Genomic DNA, 11439 nt, shown 5'->3' on the forward strand with positions numbered 1-11439 from the left:
AGTAATCACGTGACAGGACAATGGTTGTTATTGCTTTGTAGCCCTTGGGCATTGATCTGTTTTGCAAAGAGCTAGTTTATTTCAAGCAGGAATATCTCTGGACCTTGATCGTTTTTGCTGAAAATTTGTCACACAGGCTAAACTTTGTGGCCAGAACTATTTAAGGGAAGAAGACCCTAAAGTTTTTAAGAAATGTGACATTGATTATTCTTCTGTTGAAGTCTTCAAATATTTTTTACCAATAACATGTTGCTCAACATTCTGAATTTTAAAACATGAAATATTACTCAAAAGTCACAGTATTGTGTTGCTTTCAAATTTAAGGGTCATGATGAGATGCTGGAGGAACATCATAAGATAACAATACTTGAGTTCTTGTCTCAACAACAAAAAGCTAAAGTCAGCAGCTGCCCTAAGCATACAGACCAACAATACATTCTTGGATGTGGAGTCTGCTATGTGCTCAGCTGCCTCAAGTGTGTTCCTGACTTACCAACTTGTGACACTGGTATGTAGGCTTATTGTAGGTGTGTGTAGGATTTTTTAAACACAAAATATGAGTTTTAGTACGATGTCTATTGTCTCAGGACATCAAGTGACTCATTGTGATATCATAAGCTACCCTTTTTCTCATTGTAACATGATCAAGTTGTATCAAGATATGTGCTTTTGGCTTTAGCGTGAGTATTTTTCATTTGTCTGCTTATAATATAAGCAATGCATAAACGAACACCTTAATGTTTTTATCATTTTACAGAAGTTATGGTTTGTTATTTATGATTGGCTAATATTAACTTATTTTCTTGATTTAGGTTCTACACATGCTCTGCTTCCATTAGAGGACCTGGCATCATCCCTTCTCACAGGCACGATATCAACTGAGAGTTCAGATAGAGATGAGCAGTTTGAAGCGCTGTTCAAACAAATATCCAAAATGGTCTCTGAATATGACAGCCAGACTGAAGATATGCTAAATTTGATTCATAAGAAGAGAGATGAGCAGGTTAGTTAATTATCTCAGTTTTTGTTTTTGTTTAATTATTTTCTGCACCTTTTGACTTGCATTTTCAACTTATTATTGTTTTCCATGTTATACATCAATCATAGAATAGTGAGAGAACTAGAATTATTTGTAATTAAAAACTGGTTCAATACAGAACTATCACTCTGACATATTATCTACTTCAAGAGAAGAAAAGCTAGCTAAGTAACGCTGACTCACTTTGTATATCTAAAAGATTTCCTTTTATGGCGTATGTTGACCTTGATCTCTATGTTGATAGATCTGAACTCGAACTAGAAATTTTAAAATTTGAAGAATCTCCCCAACTCACATCTTTGCTCTTTTCAAAAGGAAAAATCCTAGACTTGACTTTTTCAGCAAATGCCCATACAGTAACTGTTGCACTGTTGGTTAGTATCTAAAAATGGGTCCCCTTTACTATCTGTTTTACTTAGGCTCATGGTTCACATCTATAGTAATTTTTCAATGATGTAAGAGAACGCACACCTACCATAGCAAATTAAGTTACTATTTTCCTTTTTTATTGAAATCATGATTTATTAGACAAATTAGAAATAACAAAAACTTTTTGCTCTGTCTAAAATAAAATAAAGCAAAAACTGTGTCCTTACTATACCTAAAAATGTAATGTTTGCCTAACTTTCCCTTTAATGTTTGGTTAAAATATAGTTTTTGACAAGACTAAAACTCATGCCGGTGACATTCAATAAGGTATATCAATCCTCTAACGTTCGTATGATATATGGACACTCTGACGCCCACATGATACATGGACACTCTGACGTCCTCATGATATATGGACACTCTGACGCCCGCACCAATCGATCGTCTTTAAAAAATTTTGACAAATTGTACCTTTTCCCTAAACTTTATTGACACACGTTCTCACACAGTAGATTAAATCTTTTAAATATTCATAGAAAAAACTGCTACACTTTGTTCCCTATATATTTGTGCTAAAGATAATTATAGCATAACAATTGTGCATTCAATTGTGATGCTATAGTTACCACTATGCATACAGCTGGTGTTATCAAGGTGGCCATAACAAGAAAACAGACAGTGTTAAATTTCTTGGAATAACTATTAACAACAATTTAAACTGGAAATTACATACAGAAATCTTAATACAAAAATTAAGTCCATTTAGTGGTCTATTGCACCGGTTATCTTTTCATTTTCCACAAAATATTCTAATTTTACTTTATAACTCATTGATCAATTCAAAGATTTCATATTGTATTGAAGCCTCGGGGAACGCTCCATTAATTTATCTTGAAAAATTATTTGTTTATCAAAAAACAGTATTTCACAACATTAACAAGAAACCTTTTTATTTCTCAACTGGAGATCTATTTAAAAAATGCAAAATGTTGAATGTTAGTCAGTTGTTTAAATTTTGGACTTTGTTTAGAGCTCATATATCTTTTTACCCATCATATTCTCATCTCTCACAGCACTATTTAACTCGAAATTCTAAATTCAACTTACCTCTACCTAAATCATCTTCCGCTACTGGTCAAAAAAAGAACAATTAATTATGAAGCTGTTTTATGGAGCAGTCTGCCTATTTCTATTCACAGTATACACAACATGTTAGGTTTTAAAAGTAGCTTAAGAGCATGGCTATTAGGATAGTTTTTTTAATTATAATGTTATTAATTTTTGCCTGTCATCTGCCACCTAGATCCACGCTAAATATTAGCTTTTGCTATCGCGCATATTGCCTCATCATCACCTTCTCCGGGTGTTCGTTGTCTAGTTTTCATTTCTTTTGTACATATTCATATATTAATAATGAAATAAAGCAAACAAACAAACAAGCAATAATGCATCATAATTATTGCACAGATTATTATGAGAATTATGCTTTTGCATGTAGCTAAAGTGACGAAACTAGTGATGTCATCACTATTCTAATAGTGATGACGCACTATGAGAAAAGTGAGTAAAAAGCAAATGGCTTTTAGTCAGATTAAAACTAACTCAATATAACTGTGAACTGCCTGAGCTGAAAGTGAGTTTACAACTTTATATATCTAGAAAAACATTCTTGAGTACCGATTATATTCATGTTTATACTAGAGTTGACTATAACTGTAGATAAACTCACTGAAGGAGCAGTATGATGAAATAGAGAAGAAGGTGCTCGAGAACAGGCAGAAGTCTAAAGTACAGATTACTGACTTTCTGGAGGATGTGGTCCTTGACAAATGGAGAAGTCTCAGGAATCAGAGAGAAATGTTAGAAACTAAAATCAAACAATCTCCACCAGTGAGTATATAGTTGAGTATTTATAGTAGAACTACAGTGAAGGTGGCGTTCAAATGAAGGCTGGCATTGTATTTTGCCAATGGCTTGTCAGAATTGTAAGAATTTCGCCTATATTTTGCTCTCATTTTTTGGTGGAGTGATATTAAACTTTTTGTATGCAACGACTCTGCTTTTGTTCTTCACAAACTTGTCAAAGATCTATTAATAAATATGCATTGAAAGACTGAGAATTATCTCTACCATTTGCTTACACTTTACCTGCAATGATATTATAACCTGCGGTCTGCTATTCAATTTGTTCGAGTTTGCAAATTTTATTTCCTTTTTTTAATAAGTATTTTTATTTTTTTGGATTTTTGCCAATTTTGCATAAAGTCTCATTGCATTCATTGATATGTTTGCTACAGATTGCAGCCAAAACTAGCTTTTTATGCGCAATAGAAGAGGTTATGTGCATTGTGGTTATGTGGTTGCTTTTATGTGCAATAGAGCTTTTTATGTGCAATGGATTATGAGTTACAACAGTTGACCAATTGTAAGATCAGATTACCACATAGCTGTTAAAAAATGCTATAAACCTGCAAATCTATAAGTTATATAATAATAATTTATCAAATTCTACTAATTAATATTCATAAACAAGCGACATAAACGAAACATAGTTATATTACATGCAAAAAAATTAACGTTTTTTAAAACAAAAGTATTTTCATTGTTTGCTTAGATAGCTGCATTCTGATTGTTGCTTTCGAAGGAATAAACATATTTTGGTTGTCCAATACCTTTCACAATGTCTTGTGACATTAACCTTTCTACTGCACTGCTGAACTAGTTGGTATTAGCATTCAAACAATTTTTGGCAAAGCAGAACCTTTACACGCCGCATTTAACACAATGGCAACACGTAAATGTTTTGCTCGCTAAACGTAACTTTTGGCCTGAAACTTGGCCTGAAAGTAGAGGTGGCAATCGAATAAAGGGTAGCGTTCTATTTTTCTCCTCTTCTCTCTTATTGGCCGTGAAAAGGTGGCATTCAAATAGACGTTTTACGGTATATATAGAAATGATTTAAAGTTTGAGTAGTCTTAATGCATCCAGCATGTTTGCTTCTGCTTCAACTTATAAATAAATATATTATATATTTAATAAACACTTGGGTTGTTGGGCTATCTGATACATTCTGTGGATAGTAAAGGGCTGATGAATTCCTTTACAATATTATTTTTACGTTTGTACCAAGAGGTACAAGTACCGTCCATGAAAACTTTAAGTACATGTACATCGAGCTTTCTCTGCAACAGTAACTCTTTTATACAAACACTTCCATTAACTCATTCTGTATTTATGTTTCCTAATTCATTTGATCTGCACAAAAACACTTTTTTATGATAGAAAGTTTAACTGTTAGAATGTTATATGTTGTATGTGTTAAATAAAATTATGGCTTCAACACAAATATCGTTTTCATTATCATTTACTTAATAATTTTTTACTTGTGCAATTTTTTTTAGTAAATAACAACTTTTACTAGGCTACAAGAAGTTATAATATAATAACATTAAACATGTTTATGTTTATAAAGGATCAAGACAAATCAGTCAAGTGCTATTATAAAATTTTCTAGTTCTACAAGTGCTATAAAACATCAAAAAGTGGATGTTTTATGAATGTTTAGCCTTTTTAACAGGTACGAATGCTAATCAACTAAAAGGTGTAACATTGTATTCTCTGCTATAAACCACATTTGTTTTTTTATCTCAATAGCTTATACACATGATGTTGGTCTATGTCCAACAGACCAACAGCATGTGTATCTGTTGGTTATGTTGGTTGAATGTGTAACATGTCAAGGTTATGACAGTTTATATAATAAGTCTAACATGTAGGATGACATTGTGAGAGGATTCAAAGAGCTGAAGGAACAAATGGACAAGTTTATTGTGGAGGAGTTGCCCAAACTGGAAGTGAGAGGACAACTCCAAGTGAAGCCAACAGGTGTTTAAAAAAAAAAATAATAATTATAGTCTATACTAAGACTTCAACTATATTATTTATGTTAAATATGAGTGTAGAGTAAAATAAGTAATATTTTCTCTCTCCATCTTTCAATAGTTAACAAATATTTACAATTTATCTCTTAATTGCCTCTAAGTTAACAGAAATGATAAACCGCAATGAAAATGCAAAGATATGCACACTCTACACTCAGGCTATGATATTACATAAATATATATATATGCAAGCTATTCTCTCAGGTTAAAATATAACAGATCCACTGTTAAAAATCTTTGAACGCTGAGGTAGCAAATGTTACCTAGTCTCTATATGCATGATCTGCTCTCTGGCTAAAACATCATGGACACATTGTATCTTTATTTAAATAATTTACATTTTGGACACTTTAAAACTTTTAGCACCTCTAAATTTCAGTCAGTTTATAAAATAATTTGTGTTTTTATTCTTCTTATTATTGTCATATTACACAATTTAACATGTTAAACTTTCTGATGTCTCTCGTAGATAATTTGAGCCAGTGAGTAATTAAGTCTTAATGATTTAAATTATATGAGTAAGTAATTTTTTTTTACTCTTTTCTAGGATTTGGTGCTGTGCTGCCTACATACAAATATTTTATTACACCTTGTAAGTATGTCATTATGTAATTATATTGTGAATATTTTAGGTGAAAAGCGTGAGATTGAGTTGAAGATTGGTTCAGCTGATGACATAGTAGTTAACAGTAACCAGCCCCCTGTAGTTCCTCCACGACCACAACGATTTCATTTATCCTCTCCTCCAAAGTCTATAACTCTACTCAAATCCATAGAACTACCATCATCTGCTGTGTCAGTATGTCAGCATAAAGGAGTTACATATGTAGGATTGGATAATGGTAGAGTCAGTAGAATTGATAGCAACTACAAGCTGCACGACTCATTCATCTCTACTTCTGATATTGTTGATTCCATCAGCCTGCATGAGAACAGACTATACATAGCGTGTCATAGTCTACCTACAAAGCCTCAAACAGTTAGTGTCTATGATCTGTCAGGACAAGTAGTCACAACCTGGCAGTACTCTAACGCTTCCTGTAGCACGTTGACTGTAGCAGGTAATGTTGTTTTTGTGGATCCTCGTAACAAGAGACTAACTATTTATTCTCTCACTGGTAAGAGTCTGCGTAACGTCAGCTGCCCCCTTTTGAGTAGTGGTAAGGTCTCGATAAGCGCTGGACATGGTGATGATGTGATCATAGCTGACTATAACACAAAGAAAGTCTTCAGATTTAACATAACCACTGGGAATGTCATGTGGACTTTCACCCATCCTGCTCGTCCACAAGGTCTGGTGTGCTATGGAGACTACATACTGGTAGCTGCATACAACAGCAATATCTTCTACACACTCAGCTATGCTACAGGTAAGATGTATGTATGAGGTGCTGGTTAGTAACATTTATTGAGAGTGTCATGTTAGCTTATGAAGCATTTCATAATTTAGTAAAAATATTTTGCTAAAATATGTGTTGAAATTAAAAGAGATGTTTTAAAACCCTGTTATAAATATCTTTAAATACATCATTTCTCCATTTATGATCTTTAAAATTCAATTAGAATATTTATCATAGTCCTCTCGAGTAATATATTATGGATATCTCCTTTAGTGGGTTTTTCATAAGAGATATGGGAAGTCATTTTTTATTTATGACTAGTTCAAAAGCAATTCAATATGCTACAGAAGATGCTTGATGTAAAAATTCATATTTATAATTTTTTGTGAGTCAAAAGCTCACTTACTTAGAAAGACAATACAGATTGGTTATTAAATTGTTCTGTCAGGATCAGTTCTCCTTGTAACGATGAGTTTACAACACTGATTTTATTTAATACTTAAATTAAAATATTAACAGATAGAGTCTAGTATTGATTGGTACATCCTTCTGTTTTTTGTAGTGGCAGGCTATGTTACATATTGGTTTGTACAAGTAAACACGGAAATTGATAACTTTCTTCTAGTAAACTCGGTGAACGTCAAAATGAAAGCCAAAATATAGTTTTTCAGGGCAGGCCAGGGCTCAGGTACCAGCTTGAAGGTATGGCCACACGTAACGAGTTTTTCGCTCATTCTGACCGAAATCACGAAATGAACGAATTATTCAGCCAAAATTCACAGAATTATCTGAGCTGTGCATGCACACAAAAATCTTCGATGAAATGCTTTTAATTGGCTTATTTGGCAAATTATTAGCGAGCACAATTCTAGCAGCTTTTAAAATTTATATAGTCCAAGACACGTATCGCGACACACAATAAAAGTGCCAGCGCAACTCGACATAGTACATACGATGCAACTGCCTAGATTGCTATTTTTCATTCTTTATCGTTTGGACACTATGGCTACACATCGTTTTTTTTCAATAATAACAAGTTTTTTTAGCAGCAGACGTTCCGATGTAGCAACAGCTGCCATCTCTAGCGCATCTAGGCAGTTGCCTCGTATGTATCGGGTTGAATTGTGCTGATACTTTTATTGTGTGTTGTAGTACGTGTCTTGGACTATACCAATAGCAAAAGCTGCTAAAATTGGGCTCACAAATAGTTTGTTCAACCAATTAAAAGCATTTTGTCGACGACTTCGGTGTGTATGCACAGCTCAGACAATTCTGTGAATTTCAGCTGAATAATTCCGTGTATCTTGTTCAGTTCGTGATTTTGGTCAGAACCAACAAGAGCATTGTTACGTGTGGCCGCACCTTTAAGGTACGGCCGCACGTAATAAATCATTAATTAATTATGACCAAAATTACGCAATGAAAAGAATTGTCTGAGCTGTGCATACACACCAAAATCGTCAACAAAATGCTTTTAATTGGCTAAACCAGTTATTAGCGAGCACTACTCTAGCAACTTTTGCAATTTATATAAAACAATCATACAAGTGAATGTTACAATAACTGTAAGTACAGTAACAGTAACCTTTTGCTGAAGTTTCATTTCATGCTTTTCTTTTAGATTTATATATGATTACCAGATGTAGCCACCACAAAGTTTTTTATTGTGAAATGAATTAATGAAAATACAGTAAATTCTTATGGGAATATGTGCGTCATCTTATGGCGGTTTTGACATGCAAAAGAGTCTTGGAAAGCATTAAAACAATTATACAAATGAATGTTACAGTAACAATATATAGTGGTCATGTAAAAGTTGTGTAAGGGATGGTAGCTACAATTAATGACCGTCACGCCCACAATTTGGTAGCAATGTTTGTTGCTTTCTGATGCTGCGACTACTTACTAGTAAAATGAGGCTCTTTCAGGATGACTTTCTTCTATAAGCACTATTTCCTCGAGTTAATTGATTTTTTATTTGTATTAATCTAGTTATGGTTGCTCTTTGCTAACTAAATTGTGGCCAAGGCTAAATTTTTATTAATTACAAATAGAACCTGAAACCTATCTTATCTTAGAAAATGTAAACAAATTCAATTGTTATCACTTACAATATTAGTATTTTTAAATCAGAATTGCATTAGCTTTTTAATAAAGGTGTATGCTAACTTTTTAATAAAAGTATTGTCATGTACTCTCTGTATAGTGATTATCCATACAAGTATATAATAAGTGTAGGTGTGATGATTGTACAGTAAATAATTAAGATATTCATATACTTTTATTACAGGTGAGAAAGTATCAGAGTTGACAGTTGATCATCTTGATCTCGATATAGATGATGATACTCATCATGTTTGTGGGTTTGAAAGCCGTATCACAAGCTTGAGTGCTACTGGTAACACTTTGGTTGTATCTTATCATTCATTTTCTGCCTTCTGCGATTGTGGCTGGGAGATTGACAAGGTGTTCCTCTATAAACTGAGTGAGAAATAAGGACCACAATCTTATTAATCATCATATAACAACATTTATGATCAGGTTTCATCAAGACTGACTACTCTATAGTGAAGTTATACTAACAGTATCATTATTATTATCATCATATTTTATCTTCTATCAACTTTCTTAGATAAATGACTGACTGTATGACCGTAAACTGATTATTTAGATGTAATGCTGTCAGAAGTTAAACTTTACTTTTTGTTCTGCTGCCAAAGCCTTCTTTTGTTAAAATGAGCAGAACATACCAATTGTTTGGTCTTACATCATGATATTTCTTTCTAAAGTATGATACATGTGTTTCACCCTTTAACCCTTTTGCTGGGTTGAAGCTGCAAAAACACCCAAAAATCGTGTAATTTATTTTTGAAAACTTAATAAAATCAGTATTTTATGAACATGCAGTTCAAACTGAAAATTATTTCTATTAAAAAAGTCTTTTGTACATAAACATTCATTTAGATATGTACTACTTCAAAAAGAGTTACGACTATGTACAGTTGTTCCTGTATGAAATGCTTGAACGTATTCCTTTCGGTAGAGTCCAACGCTACAGCGTAGTCGTGCGAGCTACCATAATGATCACTTTTCTCTGTATATTCAAAAGTTCTAAAAGTTTACATCACTTCTATCATCTGACTTATTTTTTTATACTGATCTGACAAAAACCACTAATGATCGCAGGATCGAATAGTTTTTTATTTTACTGTTTTGAATGTCTAGCCGCTGTTGACTGACTTTTCCAGCTTCCATTTTTTTCCAAGGAGGCACAATTTCTTTAGCTTTTAGCATAAGGCAACGCCTCTCGGATAATCGTTTCATATTGTAATTTATCAACTAATATCTTGTTGATGATATTTACATTTTACTAGCCTTTCTATTCTTTGTTTAACGTTACTAGGCGACAGCTTTATAAACATCTACCGAAAGTGACATAAAAATTGTTTCCCCACGTAACCGATAAACAAAATTTTTGTCGTTTCTCCAGCCAAAGGGTTAACACACATTTGCACATTAAGTTTATATACTTTTGTGATCATCAAATTATACATTAACTATGAGGCTAATAAACATTATCCATTATAAGGATGATTTTGAACAAGATTTCTGTATGGTAATTACCTTCCTTTTTATTTATGTTTTGTTGCGTATTACTAGATAATATTTGATGTGTAATTTTAATACATGAAAATTATTACGGACTGAAGTTGACATGAATATGGGACATGAGCATGAAAAGGAACATGAACAGGAACTTGGGCACAAACTTTGCAAACAGCCTTTTTCCTATGTATAATATAACCACAGAACCTTTGTTGAACCACCACAAAATAAATTCTTCACTCAGAACTTAGGCTATCTCATGATTATATATTAACATATTCAATCAGCATAGGCCTACAGCCTGGTTTCCATATCGGTTGCAAGACCCCGGCAATAATCTTGCGCAGCAAAATTTTCGCAACGTTAGGCTCGGCGGCTTCTGTTTACATAAAGCTGCATCGCTAATAACTGCAATAAAAATTTTTGCACGCCATGCCGTTTTGATAATGCTGATCTTTATCCGTACAATGAATTTTGGGAAGGTTTTGCCTGCGGCTCATCGTAAAATTTGAACAGCGCTAAACTCTTGCGTTGACTGCCGGCAGCTACTGACACTACTCGGCGTGTAGGTTAACATTTCACCGCTGATAGCCTGTGGTGCTGTCACTGGTGCTTTGCAGCGTATATGGGAATAAGGCTTTAGCAATGCTCTACTCAACTCAGCATGAGTATTATGAGTCAGCAAACAATTTCAAGTAAAAAAGGTTGCTCTATCACACTAACAGCCACGATGATTATAGAGAAAGGTGTGACTAATACAGAATAACAAACAGGACAATGTCTGTAAGAAACTTGAATGTACACATTTTGCTTACCAACTGCTAGAGTCTCTAGTTAGGTTGATTGGCGCAAAGTCCTTGGTTGGTCGTTGGTTCTCACAGCAAATTCTACTGTTGTCTATTGTTGCGCTTTACATCATCTTTAATATGTGTAATATTTTAAATATTTGCTTGATTAAAAATTAGACTGACTGGAACATGGCTGTAGGAGACTTGAATGGAATTACATGGGAGGATAGGTGGAGCGAGTGATGTTTCTAGTAGGTGTAAATGTGACTGGGTGCCTGGTCTCTAGTTCTAAACTATCTGGCAGTTCTTTTTGCTAACATTATATATTTTTAAAAAATATTCTCAGCCAATATCTC

This window comes from Watersipora subatra, chromosome 8, assembly GCF_963576615.1.
Source record: "Watersipora subatra chromosome 8, tzWatSuba1.1, whole genome shotgun sequence".
NCBI classification, from domain to species: domain Eukaryota; kingdom Metazoa; phylum Bryozoa; class Gymnolaemata; order Cheilostomatida; family Watersiporidae; genus Watersipora; species Watersipora subatra.